Source organism: Dendrobates tinctorius, unplaced genomic scaffold (assembly GCF_039654945.1).
Source record: "Dendrobates tinctorius isolate UK_male_01 unplaced genomic scaffold, ASM3965494v1 ptg000133l, whole genome shotgun sequence".
Classification (NCBI taxonomy): Eukaryota; Metazoa; Chordata; class Amphibia; order Anura; family Dendrobatidae; genus Dendrobates; species Dendrobates tinctorius.
The window spans coordinates 29,379,276-29,401,620 of record NW_027361801.1 but is presented as its reverse complement, the minus strand read 5'-3'; positions in this window follow the sequence as shown (position 1 = coordinate 29,401,620).

Below are 22,345 nucleotides of genomic sequence, written 5' to 3'. Positions count from 1 at the left end.
GCGGCCGGGTGTCAGCTGATTATCACAGATGACACCCGGCACAATATGTCAGGGGAGGTCACGGACTGCCCCCGACACGTTAACCCCTTGCACACCGTGATCAAACATGATCGCGGTGTAGCGGGGGATAAAGGGAAGCATCGCAGGGAGGGGGCTCCCTCCATGCTTCCCTGAGCCCCCCACGGCAGCACAATGTGCAGCGCTGCTGCGGGGGGCTCTTTCCCTGCAGGCCCCCGAATCCAAGATGGCGACGGGGGCCTTCGGGGGCCTGCAGGAAGCTGGCTTCCTCAGTGCCTGCAAAGCGCAGGCATGAGGAAGCCTTCTGCAGTGCCTGTGACAGATTGCTGATCTGTCACAGTGATCTGTGATGTGACATATCAGCGATCTGTCACAGGACAGTGATGTCCCACCTGGGACTATGTAATAAAGTTAAAAAAAAAAAGTGTTAAAGTAATTTAAAAAAAATTGCCAAATAAATTAGAAAAAAAAAAATATTCCCCCAATAAATCCATTTTTGGAAATAAAAAAAAAAACAATAAAAGTACACATATTAGGTATCGCCGTGTCCGTAACGACCCGCCCTATAAAACTGTCCCATTAGATAATCCCTTTAGCGAACCCCTTAAAAAATAAAAATAAAAAACGAAGCAAAAAATAATGATTTATTATCATACCGCCAAACAACAAGTGCAATAACGTGCGATCAAAAAGACGCATATAAATATCCATTGTACCACTGAAAACGTCAGCTTGTCCCGCAAAAAACGAGCTGCAGTACAGCATCATCAGTGAAAAAATAAAAAAGTTAGAACTCGCAGAATAAAGCGATGCAAAAATAATTATTTTTTTATATAAAATAGTTTTCACTGCATAAAACCAACAAAACATAAAAAAATGACCTAAGGCCGGTTTCACATTAGCGCTTTTTAAGCGCACGCACGGCCGGGGGTAGCTCCGCCCCCGAGCCGGCTCTCTGCCCGGCGTGCCCGCCCCTTGCTTGTAGCGCCGCCTCCTAGCGGACAGCGGCGCCTGCGATCGGCGCACCCTATCTTTAGCATAGGGTGCGCAGATCGTGCGCAGGCCGTGCGCTAGTTGCGCTTTGACCTGCGCTGCGCACTTTTGACGGTGCGCCGTGCGCGCCAAAATCCGAAAAGTTCGATTTTGGCGCGCACGGCGCACCGTCAAAAGTGCGCAGCGCAGGTCAAAGCGCAACTAGCGCACGGCCTGCGCACGATCTGCGCACCCTATGCTAAAGATAGGGTGCGCCGATCGCAGGCGCCGCTGTCCGCTAGGAGGCGGCGCTACAAGCAAGGGGCGGGCATGCCGGGCAGAGAGCCGGCTCGGGGGCGGAGCTACCCCCGGCCGTGCGTGCGCTTAAAAAGCGCTAATGTGAAACCGGCCTAAATGAGGTATCGCTGTAACCACACTGACCTGAAGAATAAAACTACTTTATCAATTTTACCGCACGCGGAACGGTGTAAACGCACCCGCCCAAAAGTAATTCATGAAACGCTGGTTTTTGTTCATTCTGCATCACAAAAATCGGAATAAAAAGCGATAAAAAAAAGTCACGTGCCCAAAAATGGTAAAAATAAAAATGTCTACTCGTCCCGCAAAAAATAAGACCTCACATAACTCGGTGGGTCAAAATATGGAAAAATTATAGCTCTCAATATGTGGTGATGCAAAAACTATTTTTACAATAAAAAGCGTCTTTTAGCGTGCGACAGCTGGCAAAAATAAAAACCGCCATAAATAGTAAATCAAACGCCCCGTTATCACCCCCTTAGTTAGGGAAAAATAATAAAATTAAAAGAAAATGTATTTATTTCCATTTTCCCATTAGGGTTAGGGTTAGGACTAGGGTTAGGGCCAGAGTTAGGGTTAGGGCTAGGGCTAGGGTTAGGGCTAGGGCTAGGGTTAGGGCTAGGGTTAGGGCTAGGGTTAGAGCTGATATTAGGGTTAGGGGTGTGTTGGGGTTCGGGTTGGAGTTAGAATTGGGGGTTTCCACTGGTTGGGCACATCAGGGGCTCTCCAAATGCAGCATGGCGTCTGATCTAAATTCCAGCCAATTCTAAGTTGAAAAAGTCAAATGGTGCTCCTTCTCTTCCAAGCTCTGCCATGCGCCCAAACAGTGTTTTACCCCCACATGTAGGGTATCAGCCTACTCAGGACAAATTGCAAAACAACTTTTGGGGTCCAATTTCTCCTGTTACCCTTAGGAAAATAAAAAATTGGGGGCAAAAATATCATTTTTGTGGAAAAAAATGATTTTTTTATTTTCACGTCCGAGCATTATAAACTTCTGTGAAGCACTTGGGGGTTCAAAGTGCTCACCACACATCTAGATAAGTTCCGTGGGGGGTCTAGTGTCCAAAATGGGGTCAACTGTGGGGAGTTTCAATAGTTTAGGTACATCAGGGGCTCTCCAAACTCACATGACACCCGCAGACCATTCCATCAAAGTCTGCATTCCAAAACGTCACTACTTCCCTTCCGAGCCCCGACGTGTGTCCATACAGTAGTTTTCTCCCACATATGGGGTGTCAGCGTACTCAGGACAAATTGGAAAACAACTTTTGGGGTTCAATTTCTCCTGTTACCCTTGGGAAAATAAAAAAATTGGGGACTAATTAATCATGTTTGTGGAAAAAAATACAATTTTTTTATTTTCATGCCCGGGCATTATAAACTTCTGTGAAGCCCTTGGGGGTTTAAAGTGCTCACCACACATCTAGATAAGTTCCGTGGGGGGTCTAGTTTCCAAAATGGGGTCATTTGTAGGGAGTTTCAATAGTTTAGGTACATCAGGGGCTCTCCAAATGCACATGACACCCGCAGACCATTCCATCAAAGTCTGCATTCCAAAACGTCACTACTTCCCTTCCGAGCCCCGACGTGTGCCCATACAATAGTTTTCTCCTACATATGGGGTATAAATGTACTCAGGACAAATTGGACAACAACTTTTGGGGTCCAATTTCTCCTGTTACCCTTGGGAAAATGAAAAAATTGGGGACTAATTGATCATGTTTGTGGAAAAAATAAGATTTTTTTATTTTCATGCCTGGACATTATAAACTTCTGTGAAGCCCTTGGGGGTTTAAAGTGCTCACCACACATCTAGATAAGTTCTGTGGGGGGTCTAGTGTCCAAAATGGGGTCATTTGTGGGGAGTTTCAATAGTTTAGGTACATCAGGGGCTCTCCAAACGCACATGACACCCGCAGACCATTCCATCAAAGTCTGCATTCCAAAACGTCACTACTTCCCTTCCGAGCCCCGACGTGTGCCCATACAATAGTTTTCTCCCACCTATGGGGTGTCAGCGTACTCAGGACAAATTGGACAACAACTTTTTGGGTCCAATTTCTCCTGTTACCCTTGGGAAAATGAAAAAATTGGGGACTAATTGATCATGTTTGTGGAAAAAATAAGATTTTTTTATTTTCATGCCTGGACATTATAAACTTCTGTGAAGCCCTTGGGGGTTCAAAGTGCTCACCACACATCTAGATAAGTTCCTTAGGGGGTCTAGTTTCCAAAATGGGGTCATTTGTGGGGGTTTCCACTGTTTAGATACATTAGGGGCTCTCCAAAGGCAACATGACACCCGCAGACCATTCCATCAAAGTCTGCATTCCAAAACGTCACTACTTCCCTTCCGAGCCCTAGATAAATTCCTTGGGGGTCTAGTTTCCAAAATGGTGTAATTTGTGGGGGGTTTCCACTGTTTTGGTACATCAGGGGTTTTCCAATCGCGACATGGTGTACGATCTCAATTCCAGCCAAAAATGTCAAATGGCGCTGCTTCCCTTCCGAGCTCTGCCATGCGCCCAAATAGTGGTTTACCCCCACATGTGGGGTATCGACAAACTCAGGACAAATTGCACAATAACTTTTAGGGTCCGGTTACCCTTGGAAAAATAAGAATTGAGGGTGAAAAGATCATTTTTGTGGAAAAAATATGATTTTTAATTGTACGGCTGTATGTTATAAACTTCTGTGAAGCCCTTGGGGGTTCAAAGTTCTCACCACACATCTAGATAGGTTCCTTAGGGGGTCTAGTTTCCAAAATGGTGTAATTTGTGGGGGGTTTCCACTGTTTTGGTACATCAGGAGTTTTCCAATCGCGACATGGTGTCCGATCTCAATTCCAGCCAAAAACGTCAAATAGCGCTGCTTCCCTTCCGAGCTCTGCCATGCGCCCAAATAGTGGTTTACCCCCACATGTGGGGTATCAGCGTACTCAGGACAAATTGCACAATAACTTTTACGGTCCTGTTACCCTTGGGAAAATAAAAATTGGGGGTGAAAAGATCCTTTTTTTGGAAAAAATATGATTTTTTAATTGTACCGCTGTACGTTATAAACTTCTGTGAAGCCCTTGTGGATTCAAAGTTCTCATCACATATCTAGATGAGTTCCTTGGGGGGTCTAGTTTCCAAAATGGGGTTATTTGTGGGGGGTTTCCACTGTTTAAGTACATTAGGGGCTCTCCAAACGTGACATGGCGTTCGATCTAAATTCCAGCCAATTTTGCATTGAAAAAGTCAAACGGCGCTCCTTCCATTCTGAGCTCTGCCATGCGCAGAAGCAGTCATTCCCCCCACATATCAGGTATCAGCGTACTCAGGACAAATTGCACAATAACTTTTGCAGTCCAATTTCTCCTATTATCCTTGGTAAAATAAAAAAAATTGAACCTGAAGTATTTTTTTTTTGTGAAAAAAAAGTCAGATGTTCATTTTTTTTTAAATATTCAAAAAAATTCCTGTGACGCACCTAAAGGGTTAATAAACTTCATGAATGTGGTTTTGAGCACTTTGAGGGGTGCAGTTTTTAGAATGGTGTCACTTTTGGGTATTTTCTATCATTTAGACCCCTCAAAGTGGCTTCAAATGTGATGTGGTCCGTAAAAACAAAATGGTGTTGCAAAAATGAGAAATCGCTGGTCAATTTTTAACCCTTATATTTGGTTCCAAAATTGTGCTGATGTAAAGTAAACATGTGGGAAATGTTAGTTATCAAGTTTTTTGTGCACCGTATCTCTGTGATTTAAGGGCATAAATATTCAAAGTTGGAAAATTGCAAAATTTTCAAAATTTTCACCAAATTTCCATTTTTTTCACAAATAAACGCAAGTTATTTGAATTAAATTTTACCACTATCATGAAGTACAATATGTCACGAGAAAACACTGTCAGAATCACCAGGATCCATGGAAGCGTTCCAGAGTTATGACCTCATAAAGGGACAGTGGTCAGAATTGTAAAAATTGGCCCGGTCATGAACGTGCAAACCTCCCTTGGGGGTGAAGGGGTTAAGGTCTCCTATGCATAAATGTGCACATTTTAGATAGCAGTGCATTGTATTATATTGTGCACTTTTCACGATTCCACCCTCAATGTGTCTACAGCTCAGTCGCCCAATCTAGTGCAGGGGTGTGTTGAAGCTGTCAGTACTTTGATTGACATCTCAGTCATCCAGTCTGGGACAGGGATGTGCTGGGCTGTTAATGTTTTGATTGACGGCTCTACCGGTCATTCTAAGACTGGGAGTTCTGGGCTGCCTTCAGGTGTTCCCTATCCCAGGTGATTGCCCAACTACTTAGTTGGGCAGTCATTCCCAAATATCTTCCAGATGTCCATTCAGCTCTATGTGGTTTGTCTCCCTGTGCCTTGTGTTCTCCTGTGCATATGTTTGCTGCCTGACCTTGAACCTTGTTGTGACCATCCATTTTGCATGCCCCCTTTGCTCTAATCTGCTTTCCACCTTGTGCTCTGACCTCAGATCGTTACTTTACACTGCCTTTTTCTCTTCCCTCATTTTTACCCTTCTGGTTTTTGACCTTAGACTTTTTGACTACCCTGATTCTCAGTTTGCCTACGACAAGTGTCTCAGCATCACAGAGCTACTACAAAGGATGTTAGAGGCCTCCATCAGACTTAGCACTTGACATATATTGCTGACAAATTTTGGAATACTTACAAATCCATTGGCATAGAGTATGATGTTCATAGGTTTCCACTGTAAATAAATGTATACTTCACAGTATACATTTTTTATCATTCACCTTACACCAAATCCTATTGTACTACTCAGTACCACAGAAAATTGAGTGCCCAACAAGTCACTTTTTTACACAATTGGATAAATGGAGACATGGATATGCTTTGCTGATAAATCAGAATTGTTTGCCTTCATTAGAGTAAGTGCAGGGCCAAGAAGTAATGTTAAGAGGGCTGTGCAAGTTTTTATCGTTATGGAAATATTACATTTCTGTATATTTTTATGTTTTGATCTATTTAACAAAAACTTTTCTTTCTTGGTTTAAAATTTAACAGTCTACAAGTGCAGAACATCATGGAAGCAGCGCTGGAATGGATGGTGAGTTTATATTACTGCAGCCTGTATTCAGAGTTTACAGAAAGGGAATCTTTAAGTAGGATCAAGCCTTTTAAGCCATCTATATGGGCTATGTATAGCAAAAGAGATCAGATAATTGCAGCTGAATGTCCCTTAACCCCTTTATACCCAAGGGTGGTTTGCATGTTAATGACCAGGCCAATTTTTACAATTCTGACCACTGTCACTTTATGAGATCATAACTCTAGAACACTTCCATGGATCCTGATGATTCTGACACAGTTATCTCGTGACATATTATACATCATGATAGTGGTAAAATTTCTTTATATGACTTGCATTTATTTGTGAAAAAAATGGAAATTTGGAGAAAAGTTTCAAAATTTAGCAATTTTCCAACTTTTAATTTTCATGCCCTTAAATCACAGAGATATGTCACATAAAACTCTAAATAAGTAACATTTTCCACATGTATACCTTACATCAGCACAATTTTGGAACCAAATTTTTTTGTTGGGAAGTTATAAGGGTTAAAAGTTGACCAGCGATTTCTCATTTTTACACCTTTTTATTAGGGACCACATCACATTTGAAGTCACTTTGAAGGGTCTATATGACAGAAAATACCCAAAAGTGACACCATTCTAAAAACTGCATCCCAGGAGGTGCTCAAAACCACATCCAAGAAATGTATTAACCCTTCAGGTGCATCACAGGAATTTTTGGAATCTTTAAAAAATGAACAATTAACTTTTTTCACAGAAAATTAACTTCAGATCCAATTTTTTTTTACCAAGGGTAAAAAAGAAATTAGACCCCAAAAGTTGTTGTCCAATTTGTCCTGAGTATGCTGATATCCCATATGGGGGGGTAAACCACTGTTTGGGTGCACAGCAGAGCACAGAAGGGAAGGAGTGCCGTTTGACTTTTTCAATGCAAAATTGGCTGGAATTAAAATCGGACACCATGTCGCATTTGGAGAACCCCTTATATGCCTAAACAGTAAGAAAAAAAAAAGCACAATTGACACTATTTTGGAAACTATACCCCCTAAGGAACTTATCTAGATGTGTGGTGAGCACTTTTAACCCATAAGTGCTTCACAGACATTTATAACGTAGAGCCATAAAAATAAAAAATCATAAAAATGATATTTTCACCCCTACATTTTTATTTTCCCAAGGGTAACAGGTGAAATTGGACCCCAAATGTTGAGTAATTTGTCCTGTATATGATGATACCCCATATGTGGGGGTAAACCACTGTTTGGGTGCAGTGCACAGCTTGGAAGGGAAGTAGCGCCGTTTGACTTTTTCAATGCAAAATTGGCTGGAATGAAGATTGGATGCTATGTTGCGTTTGGAGAGCCCCTGATGTGCCTAAACATTGGAAACCCCCACAAGTAACACCATTTTGGAAACTACACCCCCTAATCAACTTATGTAGATGTGTGGTGAGCACTTTGAACCCCCAAGTGCTTCACAGTAGTTTATAACGTAGAGCCGTAAAAATAATCATATTTTTTCACAAAAATTATCTTTTCACCCCCAATTTTTTATTTTCCCCAGGGTATCAGAAAAAATTGGACCCCAAGAGTTATTGTGCAATTTTTCCTGAGTACGCTGATGCCCCATATGTTGGGGTAATCCACTGTTTGGGCACATGGCAGAGCTTAGAAGGGAAGGAGCATCAGATTTTACTGTTATGGTTTGCAGGTGCCATGACCTAAATGGAGAGCCCATGAGGTGCCAAAACAGCAGAACCCCCGATAAGTGCCTCCATTTTACGAACTACACCTCTCACTGAATTCATCTAGGGGTGTAGTGATAATATTGACACCATGGGTGTGCCACAGAATTTTATACCATTGGGAAACCATACGGAGAGACTCAGGAGGAATGGAGCGCTATTTACCTATTCAAGTGATAGGGTCTGTACACATGTCATGGTGTTTCCATGGACCATGTGTCCATGGGCAAAACATGCTGATATGTCCGTTTTTTAATGTCAACAAGGGCCACAACACATCCAGGACACTTGCATATTCCTAATGTCAGGAGATAGTGTGTGCAGTGCATACACACTAGAGAGAGGGCAGTACCGAAGAAGACTGTGATTACTGAAAACCCTTTTCAGAGGTGAAGGGAAGGAGAGAGTAGTAGGCAGAAGCGACGGTGTGCAGAGACACATACAAGGACCTGACGAGTCACGTGACCAGAGCAGGAAGATCCTAAAGGCTAGAACTAGTACTTGTGTAAACTGGGGAGCAAATTAAGAACTGGCAATGCTGGGAGCGCGGTCAGACTAACCAAGGTCAGTAACAGGAGGACAGTACAGGATAAAAGAAGTGAGGCAAAAACGTAGTCAAGAGACAAGCCAAAGTCCATTACCTAAAGAGTCGAACAATGAGGTACAGAATCAACAGGCAATGGCAAAGTGAGGGACAGACCGGATCAGAACCAGGGAACATACATGCAGTGCAGGCACAAGGCACAAACACACAAACCACCAGAATTAACTTAATTCCGCCGAGGCAGGAGTATAACTGAAAGAGAATCCTAGTCCAGCGTGGGTATAAATATCCCTCCCAGATCCAAAAGAAGGCAGCAAAAATTAACCCTGAGAGGGCAGGACATTAATCCTGTCCAAACCATGACACATAACAAACATGGATGTCATCCATGTGAAACGCATCGGCACCGGTGAAGAAGCATTACAGTAAGCACTGTTCCCTGGCGCCAGGTGCTGAACACTGCTTTCATCATTCTCCCATGCTTGTGCCAATCACCGGCAGAGCAGGGGAGAATGATGAGAGCCGTGTTCAGCAGCCAGTCGGGGAACAGCGCTTAATGTAACACTTTTTCCCTGACGCCCGTCCTTGTGATATTGATGCAGCACACGCATGCCACACATGTGACGCAAGTACTACAATTATATCAAGATGTGTGAAAGAGGCGTTAGAGCGGGTTTTTCTGTTTGGCAGCTGTTACACACTAAAATATGCTTTTTATTGCAAAAAATAGTTTTTGCATCACTACATTTTGAGAGCTATATTTTTTCCTTATTTTGGCCCAAAGCGTTATGAGAGGTCGAGTTGTCATTTTTATTGGCACCATTTTTGGGCACATGACATTTTTTGATCGCTTTTTATTCCGATTTTGGGGAAGCAGAATGAGCAAAAACCAGCAATTCATGAATTTCTTTTGGGGGCGTTTATACGGTTCCACATGTCGTAAAATTGATAAGGCAGTTTTATTCTTCCGGATAGTACGATTCAAACCCAAAAAACCTTATGCGTTATTTCAAGCAAAAAAGTTCAAAGAGTATCTTAGGATAAAAATAAATACAATACTAGAATCAGAGCAACTCACTAAGCAGGCACAATAACATGGGGGTAAAAATATTCAATAATAATCATGAAGGTCAAAAGTAAATGGATGAATTATCAACAAAAAGGCTTAAACATGTGCTGTGTATCCAAAACTGCCCTATTAGTCAAACACACCATGTAACAATAAATATTTGAACCCATATCAGGGAATTCAATTTACCCACACTTGCGAGTAGAACCAACTAGAAGTATTAGAAATAGTGATCAAAATGAATAAGATAAAGTGCTACTAGAGCGTTATTAGCATATTAATGCCTGCATATAAATTGTGACCTATACTTACATCTATTGTGAGTGATGAAATCCCCCTCGCCTGCCGCCGCCCAGAATTCAATTCACCCCCACTGGTTCTACTCGCCAGTGTGGGTGAATTGTATTCCCTGATATGGGTTCAAATATTTATTGTTACATGGTGTGTTTGACTAATAGGGCAGTTTTGGATACACGGCACATGTTTTAGCCTTTTTGCTTGTTGATAAATTATCCATATACTGTGGCCTTCATATTTCCTGGTAGATGACTATGCTGACTTTGGTCTTGATAAAACACAGTGGATCTACACCAGCAGATGACATGTCTCCCGAAACCATCATTGATTGTGGAAACTTCACACTAGACCTTGGAAATCAAGGTCCCAGAGTCTGGATGAAAAGTGGAGAGACAGACAAGATAAGCTGCTTGAGGTCTAATGTGAAGTTTCCACAATCAGTGATAGTTTGGGTAGCTATATCATCTGCTGGTGTAGGTCCATTGTGTTTTATCAAGACCAAAAATCAGTGCAGCCATCTACCAAGAAATTTTAGTGCACTTCATGCTTCCCTCTACCAACAAGCTTTTTGGAAGATGGAAATTTAATTCTCCAGCAGGACTTGGCACCTGTCCACACTGCCAAAAGTACCAATTTCTGGTTTAAAAACAACAGCATCACTGTACTTGATTGTCCAGCAAACTCTCCTGACCTTAACCCCATAGAGAATCTAGGGCATATTGTCAAGAGGAAGATGAAACACCAGACCCCACAAATTAGGCGAGCTAAAGGCTGCTATCAAAGCAACCTGGGCTTTCATAACACCTCAGCAGTGCCACAGGCTGATCATCTCCATGCCACGCTGCATTGATGCAGTAATTAATGCCAAAGAAACCCCAAACAAGTATTAAGTGCATTTAGTGAACATACATTTCAGTAGGCCAACATTTCGGATTTTAGAATCATTTTTTACAGCAGGTGTTATAAAGTATTCTAATTTACTGAGATAATGAGTTTTGTGTTTTCATTGGCTGCAAGGCATAATCATGAACATTAACAGAAAAGTACATGAAATAGATCACTCTGTAATGACTCTATATAATAAATGAGTTTCACTTTTTGTCTTGAAAAACTGAAATAAATTAACTTTTTGATCATATTCTATTTTGTGAGAAGTACCTTTATATACTTGTACTGACCTGTAGTAGACATGGTAAATAACATATCCATAAAACTATTGTGATATTGCATTATATTTGCAATTTCTATAGATTTGGATTTTTTTCCTGCTTTCCAGTGCATTTGATAAAATTTTAAATGAATGGTGTTATCCAAAAGAATAACTTATCCTGCAAAAAACAAGCTCTCATGCGGCTATTTCAACCCCTTTCCCACCTTGGGCGTATCCGATCAGCGATCACCACTCAGTGTGCTTTCAGCACTTTAACCCCCTAAATACTGCAATCAAACTCGATCACAGCATTTTGGGAGCAGTCAGGGGTTGACAGCCCTTCTGCTTTTGGATTGGAGACCATTGCCGCGTCTGGAACCACTCAACCAATGAAAGTGTCCGACTAGCTAAACCCTTTAGTGAACACCATAAATAAAGGCAAAAAACAAAGCTTTGTCATCATAAGGCCAAACATACAGTGCAATAAATTTAAATGAAAAAATGAATTTTAATAAAAATGGTACCTCTGAAAACATCATCTTGTTACGCAAAAAAAACAAGCCATCATTCAGCTCCATCAGCGGAAAAAATAAAAAAGTTATAGATCTCAGAATAAAGCAATGCAAAAATAATTATTTTTTCTATAAAATAGTTTTTATTGTGTAAAACTGCCAAAACATAAAAAAGTGTAACACTGAAATCATTCTGATCCGAAAAATAAAGAAGCCTTATCAATTTTGCCACAAGTGGAACAGCAAAAACCACGCCCCATCCCCCAAAAATAATCCCTGAATTGCTGGTATTTGTTCATTCTGCCTGCCAAAAATCAAATTAGAAAGCAATTAAAAAAGTTTATGTGTCTGAAAATTGTACTAATTTAAATGTCAACTCGTTCCGCAAGAAACAAATCCTCACATGACTCTGTGAGCTGAAATATAGAAAAATTATAGCTCTCAAAATATGTTGTCGCAAAAACTAGTTTTTGCAATAAAAGTGACTTTTAGACTTTTAGTGTGTAACAGCAGTCAAACATAAAAACCTGATATAAATCTGGTATTGCTATAATTGCACTAACCTGAAGAATAAAGTTGACTAATCACTGGCAGTGGGCAACGGAAGTATTCTGACCCCTTTAAATTTTTCACTCTTTGCTGCATTGCAGCCATTTAATAAATTCAAAAAGCTCCTTTTTTCTCATTAATGTACACTCTGTACCCCATCTTGACTGAAAAATACAGAAATGTAGAAATTTTTGCAAATTTATTAAAAAGGAAAAATTGAAATATCACATGGTCATAAGTATTCAGACCCTTTGCTCAGTATTGAGTAGAAGCAGCCTTTTACGCTAGTACAGCCTTGAGTCTTCATGGGAATGATGCAACAAGTTTTTCACACCTTGATTTGGGGATCTTCCACAATTCTTCCTTGTAGATCCTCTCCACTTCCATCAGGTTGGATGGTGAACATTGGTGGACAGCCATTTTCAGGTCTCTTTCAGAGATGCTCAATTGGGTTTAGGTCAGGGCTCTGGCTGCGCCAGTCAAGAATGGTAAGAGAGTTGTTCTGAAGCCACTCATTTGTTATTTTAGCTGTGTGCTTAGGGTCATTGTCTTGTTGGAAGGTGAACCTTTGGCCAAGTCTGAGGTCCAGAGCACTCTGGAAGAAGTTTTCAAACAGGATATCACTGTACTTGGCCGCATTCATGTTTCCTTCAATTGCAACCTTCCTTCCTTCTTTGCAGCTGAAAAACACCCCCATAGCATGATGCTGCCTCCATGATTCACTGTTGGGATTGTATTGGGCAAATGATGAGCAGTGCCGGGTTTTGACCACATATTCCACTTAGAATTAGCACCAAAAAGTTCTATCTTCATCTCATCACACCAGAGAATCTTATTTCTCATATTCTAGGAGTCCTTTATGTGTTTTTTAGCAAACTCGCTTTTATGTCTTTCACTGAGGAGAGGCTTCTGTTGGGCCACTCTGCCATAATGGCCCAAGAGATGGAGGGCTGCAGTGATAGTTGACTTTGTGGAACTTTCTCCCATCTCCCTACTGCATCTGTGGAGCTCAGCCACAGTGATCTTGTGGTTTTTCTTTACCTTTGTCACCAATGCTCTTGTCCCTTGATTGCTCAGTTTGGCTTGACGGCCAGGTCTCGGAATACGTCTGATGGTCCAAAACTTCTTCCATTTAAGGATTATGGAGGCCACTGTGCCGGATGTGGGCCTTGCCACAATTCTGTCTCTGAGCTCCTTAGCCAGTTCCTTTGACCTCATGATTCTCATTTGGTCTGACATGCACAGTAAGCTGTGAGGTCTTATATAGACATGTGTGTGCCTTTCAAAATCAAATCCTATCAGTTTAATTAAGCACAGTTGGACTCCAATGAAGGAGAAGAACCATCTCAAGGAGGTTCACAAGGAAATGGACCTCATGTGACTTAAATATGAGTGTTTGACCAAAGGGTCTGAATACTTATGACCATGTGATATTTCAGTTTTTCTTTGTAAAAATTTCTACACTTCTGTTATTTTCAGTCAAGATGGGTGCATAGCATACATTAATGAGAAAAAAATGAACTTTTTTGAATTTACCAAATGGATGCATTGAAATAAAGATTGAAAAATTTAAAGATGTCCGAATACTTTCTGTACCCACTGTATATCGCATGGAGAATGGTGTAAAAAATATAAAGCCAATAATTAATTTGCTGCTTTGTTCATTTTGCCTCCCAATGATCACAGTAAGGCTCGGCACACATTTATCCTGCACTTTACGCTAAGCGATTAGACAGGGGTTTATGTGTATATTTCTGAAATACTTGATTCAGACAGAATCCCTGATGGAAGATTCACTATAATGGGGCAGATAAAGGCACTCAGGATACCCTAGGACCTGTCATCTGGCAGTGTTTGTCTTTATAAGATTGCATAAAAGTGCAGTTGACCACAATTTTGTGTACTTCAAAAATGGAAACCACTGAACAGAGGCCAGACGGAGTCCAGAGTAACTCTGATGCCTCATTATAGTGAATGGAACCCTTGGGGGTTTCATCTGAATCACATCACTCTGACAGTTAGATGGAAACCCTAGAGAAAGTGCTCAGTGTTGAGCGCTGAATAAATCTAATCCAAAACTGTCACAGGGTTACTGCAACAGTGTGGAGCCAGATCACCACAACATCCGATTGCTCCTTCTCCAGGGCTGAAAAGAAGCGTTTCTCCTTCATTTTAAATGTGTTCATTTCATTAGGCAGAACGGGGGTTAATCGGCCATGTCGGAAATCCCTGTGTTGATGGCTGAGCTTGGTTAGCCTCTTTCTTCCCCTTTATAATTTTGGCTCTGTTACAAATCCTTGTCAGAGCTAGCATTTGCTGCATGGATAATGGTGGGCGAGGACTACATGTGACAAGGAGAGTTGAAGGAGTTAATAGTGTCTGTTGCTTGTTTTGTGTGCGTAGTAATTCCTTATCCTTCTCTATTTTGGTTTATTCCCCTACCTTCACTCCCTGGTGCATTCCTCTGTTACATGTAAATGAATATTTTGTATGCCTGGAATTTTCTGTTAACCCTTTTATGTGTTGCCTTGTTTCTGGGGTTGGTGTACTACGGTGCACAGTAGCACCCCCTCTTCCGTGGGTGGGGGAAGACAACAGACGGAGAGCTAACTCAGGAGACAAAGCAAGGGTTGAGACCCCTGGTGTCTTCGCCAAAAAGTATCCCAGGAAGCAGGGTGAGATAGGGCTCCCCCTAGTGTTAGGGATAATGAAGGATCCCCTGATTCCGAGTCACCTGACAGCTGTGTCATGGCGCAAATGTTTTGTAAAATGTTACCCATAAAAGCTTCAACTTAATCCACAAAAAAGCAAGTCCCCATGTTACTAGTATGCAATGGCTCTGGAAAAGTGAAATGGCTCCTCACCCCTCAAAAGAAATTCAGCAAATTATGTGCTCTCAAATCCAAATATCTTCTCCCTACTGAGCCCCACAGTGTACCTAAACATCATATAGCATCCACATGTTTGGCATTTCTGAAGCAATGAGAGCCCACCTAACTTACAGGTATATGTCTCAAGAAGCATGAGCTAGGCATAATGTACTGGTGACTGCAACATACTGGTTACAACAACGTACTAGTCACTATAATGGCAGTTTGTAATTTTCATTCGGCAACTTTCATTGCTGCTTGTTTCTGGAAAACACCCATTGAGTCAAAATCACCACTACAACTGTAGATAAATTTCAAAAGGGGTATAATTTCCAAAATAGGGTCACTTCAGGGGATATTCTGCTCTTCTAGCAATTAGGTGCTCTGTATATGGAGTCTGCAAACTATTCTACGAAAATTGCTGCTTTTGGAGGCAAATAGCACTCTGTCCCTCCTGAGTCTCTCCTTATGACTAAGCAGTACTGTATAGCCTCAAATGAGGTTTTACCACATTCAATAGAAATTGTGGGACAAATTATGGTGCCATTTTTACCCACTTCTTGAGAGAAAGTTAAAAATATGGGGCTAAAACCAAATTTTGGTGAGAAAAATATGGTCTTTTTTTTTTTCATTGACCAATGATATAAAATTCTGTGACACACCTGTCACACTGTGTGTCAATATGTTCACTGCATACCTAGATGAATTTGCTGAGAGATGTAGTTTGTAAAATGGGGTCATTTAGGGGGGTTCTGCTGTTCTAGCAATTCGGGGACTCTCCCAGTGGGTCATGGCACCGGCAAACCATAACAGTAAAATCTGCACTATAACATGGTGCTGCTTCCCGTCTTAGCTTTGCACTGTACCTGAAAAATATTCTCCATATTACATATAAGGTATTGGTGAGCCCCGGAAAAAATGGGCCTCAGTTTGCTGTAAAAAAAAATTCCTATTAGCCCATAGAAAAATTAAAAATGTAGGGCTAAAGTGTCAAAAATGTAATTTATTCTTTCTTCACAATTCAATGGTATATAATTCTGTGATGCACAGGTAGTGTCAATATTATCACTGCACCACTAGGTGAATTCATTGGGTAATGTAGTTTATAAAATTAGTTCACATATGGGGGTTTATGTTGCTCTGGCACCTCAGGGACTCTGCCAATGTGACATGGCACCCTCAAGCCATTCCAGTAACATCTGAACTCCAGTATGGCACCTCTTCCCTTCTGAACTTTGCACCGTGTCTCAAAAATAGTATTCCTTCACATATGAGGTATCAGCGTATTCAGGAGAAATTGCACAACAAATTGTATAGTGCAATTTACCCTGTTACACTTGTGAAAATGCTACATTTTAAACTAAAATAGCATTTTTGTGGGGAAAATGTGTTTTTTTATTTTCATGGTTCAAGGTTATAAACTTATGTGAAGCACATGGGGGTTCAAGGTGCTCAACACACATCTTAATACATTCCTTGAGGGGTCCTCTTTCAAAATATGGTCACTTGTGCGGGGTTTCCACAGTTTAGGCAAAAAAGAGTGCCCAAACAGTAGTTTTCTCCCTCAAATTGGGTATTTGCGCATTCAGGAGAAATTGCACTACATATTGTTTTTTACAGTTTCTCCTGTTACACTTATGAAAATGCTAAATTTGGGGCTATTTGTGGGGAAAATTAGATTTTTTTTATTTTCATGGCTCAACATTATAAATGTCTGTGAAGCGCCTGAGGGTTCAATGTGCTCACCACACATCTAGGTCACTTCCCTGAGTTGTCTGGTTTCCAAAATGGTGTCCCTTGTGGGAGGATTTTCACTGTTTAAGCACATCAGGGTTCTCCAAAATGCGACATGGCATCTGCTAATGGTTCCATCAAATTGTGCAGTCAGAATGTCAAATCGTGCTCCTTCCCTTCTGAGCTCTGCCTTGCGCCCAAATAGTGGTTTTCCCCCTTATGGGGTATGGGAGAGCTCAGTAAAAATTTCACAACAAATTTTGAGGTCTATTTTTCTTGTTAACCCTTGTGAAAATAAAAAATAGGATCTAAAATACATTTTTTGTGAAAAAAAGTTAAATACTAATTCTTTTCCACATTCTAAAAATTCGTGTGAAGCACTTGAAGGGCTAATAAATATCTTGAATGTGTTTTTTAGCACCTTGAGGGGTGTCACTTTTGGATATTTTCTATCATATAGGACCCTCAAAGTCACTTCAATTTGTGACGTGGTCCCTGAAATAAATGGTTTTGTAAATTTTGCTGGAAAAAGGAGAAATCGTTGGTCAACTTTTAAACCTTATAACTTCCTAGCAAAAAAAAATTTTGTTAAAAAAATGGTGCTGATGTAAAGTAGACATGTCGGAAATGTTATTAATTAACTACTTTATGTGACACATCTCTCTGATTTAAGGGCAGAAGAATTCAATGTTTGAAAAATACAAAATTTTCACCAAATTTCCACTTTTTTCACAAATTAACGAAAGTTGTATCAAAGAAATTTTACCACTGTAAGGAAGGACAATATGTCACAAAAAATAATCTCTTAATCAGTGGGATCCATTGAAGCATTTCAGAGTTATTACCTCATAAATTGACACCGGTCAGAATTGTAAAAATTAGGCTTGTCATTACCGTGCAAACCACCTTGGGAGGGGGGCCAAAGGGATTAAAGGAAAAAAGATATGGCTCTTGGAAAAAAGGAGAGAGTCAACAAAAATTAAAAAATTGGAAAATGGCCATGGCGTGAAGAGGTTAAACGGAACAACATCAGTGGTCGGAACTAGAGTCACTGCCTCAGCGGCTATCATCACTCTGAAATGGGATGTTATTTTCAGGGGCTTAGCTAGTCTCTGCTATACAAAGCATGCACCTATGGTCAATTCTTAGGCATGCTCACTATGCGCTCACTGTCAGTGACTCCACATTTTTACTTTCAATGCACACTGACAGAACGCCCACTCAGGGCATAAAGAGCAGTGACAAGAGAGTTCTCTTGCTTGTCACTTTTCTTTATACTGTAGCTAGTGGTGTATAACATTGTTAGTGTACTGTACATTGAATGTAACAGAGCAGTGAGGGCCTACTGAGCATGTGTCAGAATTGACATCCAGTGCATATTAAAAAACTCAAAACATCATCAGATGTAAGAAAAAACCCACAGATAGTAAAATTGAGTCGAGATGGAACAGTAGGAAATGGTTTACCAAAAGACATTAGAAAAGTAGTTTATTTTAACCCCTTACCTACAATGGACGTAATATTCCGTCCATGTGACCCTGGACCTAATTACCATGGATGGAATATTACCTCCCAGCGATCAGCGGCGCCCATGTGGTGAGCGCCGCTGATCACGGCCGGGTGTCAGCTGATTATCACAGGTGACACCCGGCACAATGTGTCAGGGACGGTCACATACCGCCCTCGACACGTTAACCCCTTGTATACCGCGATCAAAAGCAATCGCGGTGTACCGGGGGTTAAAGGGAAACATCGGCAGGGAGGGGGCTCCCTCCGTGCTTCCCTGAGCCCCCCACAGCAACGCAATGTGCAGCTCTGCTGCGGGGGTCTCTTTCCCTACAGGCCCCCGGATCCAAGATGGCGACGGGGGCCTTCGGGGGCCTGTAGGGAGCTGACTTCCTCACTGCCTGCAAAGCGCATGCATGAGGAAGTCTGCAGAACTGCCTGTGACAGATTGCTGATCTGTCACAGTGATCTGTGATGTGGCAGATCAGCGATCTGTCACAGGACAGTGATGTCCCACCTGGGACAAGGTAATAAAGTGAAAAAAAAAAAAAGTGCTAAAAATAAAAAAAAAAATCGCTAAATAAATTAGTAAAAAACAAAAAATATTCCCCAATAAATCCATTTTTTCAAAATAAAAAAAAAACAATAAAAGTACACATATTTGGTATCGCCGCATCCGTAGCAACCCGCCCTGTAAAACTGTCCTGTTAGTTAACCCCTTTAGCGAACCCCTTAAAAAATAAAAAACGAAGCAAAAAATAATGATTTATTATCATACCACCGAACAAAAAGTGCAATAACGCGCGATCAAAAAGACGCATATAAATATCCATGGTACCTCTGAAAATGTCATCTTGTCCTGCAAAAAACGAGCCGCCATACAGCGTCATCCGCAAAAACATAAAAAAGTTATAGCTCGCAGAATAAAGCGATACAAAAATAATTATTTTTTATATAAAATTGTTTTCATTGCAAAAAACTGACAAAACATAAAAAAAGACCTAAATGAGGTATCGCTGTAACCGCACTGACCCGAAGAATAAAACCGCTTTATAATTTTTACCGTATGCGGAACGGTGTAAACGCACCCCCCCAAAAGAAATTCATGAAACGCTGGTTTTTGTTCATTCTGCGTCCCAAAAATCGGAATAAAAAGCGATCAAAAGATGTCACATGCCCGAAAATGGTACCAATGAAAATGTCAAGTCGTCCCACAAAAAATAAGACCTCACATGACTCAGTGGGTCAAAATATGGAAAAATTATAGCTCACAATATGTGGTGATGCAAAAACTATTTTTACAATAAAAAGCGTCTTTTAGCGTGTGACAGCCGCCAAACATAAAAACCGCCATAAATAGTAAATCAAACCCCCCGTTATCACCCCCTTAGTTAGGGAAAAGTAATAAAACTAAAAGAAAATGTATCTATTTCCATTTTCCCATTAGGGTTAGGGTTAGGGCCAGGGCTAGGGTTAGGGTTAGGGTTAGGGTTAGGGTTAGGGCTAGGGTTAGGGCTAGGGTTAGGGCTAGGGTTAGGGCTAGGGCTATGGTTAGGGCTCAGATTAGGGCTAGGGGTGTGTTGGGGTTAGGGTTGGAGTTATAATTGGGGGGTTTCCACTGTTTGGGCACATCAGGTGCTCTCCAAATGCAACATGCCGTCTGATCTCAATTCCAGCCAATTCTGCGATGAAAAAGTCAAATGGTGCTCCTTCCCTTCCAAGTTCTGCCATGCGCCCAAACAGTGTTTTACCCCCACATATGGTGTATCAGCCTACTCAGGACAAATTACAAAACAACTTTTGGGGTCCAATTTCTCCTGTTACCCTTAGGAAAATAAAAAATTGGGGGCAAAAATATAATTTTTGCGGAAAAAAATGATTTTTTTATTTTCACGCCCAGGCGTTATAAACTTCTGTGAAGCACTTGGGGGTTCAAAGTGCTCACCACACATCTAGATAAGTTCCGTGGGGGGTCTAGTTTCCAAAATGGGGTCACTTGTGGGGGGTTTCAATAGTTTAGGTACATCAGGGGCTCTCCAAACGCACATGACACCCGCAGACCAATCCATCAAAGTCTGCATTCCAAAACGTCACTACTTCCCTTCCGGGCCCCGACGTGTGCCCATACAGTAGTTTTCTCCCACATATGAGGTATAAGCATACTCAGGACAAATTGCACAACAACTTTTGGGGTCCAATTTCTCCTGTTACCCTTGGAAAAATAAAAAAAATGGGGACTAAAAGATGATGTTTTTTGAAAAAATACGATATTTTTATTTTCACGCCCGGTCGTTATAAACTTCTGTGAAGCACTGGGGGGTTCAAAGTGCTCACCACACATCTAGATAAGTTCATTAGGGGGTCTAGTTTCCAAAATGGGGTCACTTGTGGGGGGTTTCCACTGTTTAGGTACATCAGGGGCTCTCCAAAAGCATCATGTCACCCGCTGACCATGCCATCAAAGTCTGCATTCCAAAAACGTCACTACATCCCTTCCGAGCCCTGACGTGTGCCCATACAGTAGTTTTCTCCCACATATGAGGTATCAGCGTACTCAGGACAAATTGGACAACAACTTTTGGGGTCCAATTTCTCCTGTTACCCTTGGGAAAATAAAAAAATGGGGACTAAAAGATGATGTTTGTGGAAAAAATATACGATTTTTTTATTTTCACGCCCGGGCGTTATAAACTTCTGTGAAGCCCTTGGGGGTTCAAATTGCTCACCACACATCTAGATAAGTTCCTTGGGGGTCTAGATTCCAAAATGGTGTCATTTGTGGGGGGTTTCCACTGTTTTGGTACATCGGGGGTTTTCCAATCGAGACATGGTGTCCGATCTCAATTCTAGCCAAAAACGTCAAATGGCGCTGCTTCCCTTCCAAGCTCTGCTATGCGCCCAAATAGTCATTTACACCCACATATGGGGTATCAGCGTACTCAGGACAAATTGCACAATAACTTTTCAGGTCTTGTTACCCTTGGAAAAATAAAAATTGGGGGTGAAAAGATTATTTCTGTGGAAAAAATATGATTTTTTTAATTGTACCGCTGTACGTTATAAACTTCGGTGAAGCCCTTTTGGGTTCAAAGTTCTCACCACATATCTAGATAAGTTCCTTGGGGGGTCTAGTTTCCAAAATGGGGTCACTTGGGGGGGTTTCCACTGTTTAGGTACATCAGGGGCTCTCCAAACGCGACATGGCATCCGATCTGAATTCCAGCCAATTTTGCATTGAAAAAAGTCAAACTGTGCTCCTTCCCTACTGAGGTCTCCCATGCACCGAAACAGTGGTTCCCCCCACATATCGGGTATCAGCGTACTCAGGACAAATTGCACATTAACTTTTGCAGTCCAATTTCTCCTGTTACCCTTGGTAAAATAAATAAAATTGAACCTGAAGTATTTTTTTTGTGAAAAAAAGTTAAATGTTCATTTTTTTTTTTAAATATTCAAAAAATTCCTGTGACGCACCTAAAGGTTTAGTAAACTTCTTGAATTTGGTTTTAAGCACCTTAAGGGGTGCAGTTTTTAGAATGGTGTCACTTTTGGGTATTTCCTATCATATAGACCCTTCAAAGTGGCTTCAAATGTGATGTGGTCCCTAAAAATAAAATGGTGTTGCAAAAATGAGAAATCGCTGGTCAATTTTTAACCCTTATAACTTCCTAACAAAAAAAAATTTGGGTTCCAAAATTGTGCTGATGTAAAGTAAACATGTGGGAAATGTTATTTATTAAGTTTTTTGTGTGCCATATCTCTGTGATTTAAGGGCATAAAAATTCAAATTTGGAAAATTGCAAAATTTTCACCAAATTTCCATTTTTTTCACAAATAAACGCAAGTTATTTGAATGAAATTTTACCACTAACATGAAGTACAATATGTCACGAGAAAACAATGTCAGAATCACCGGGATCCATGGAAGCGTTTCAGAGTTATGACCTCATAAAGGGACAGTGGTAAGAATTGTAAAAATTGGCCCGGGAGTTAACG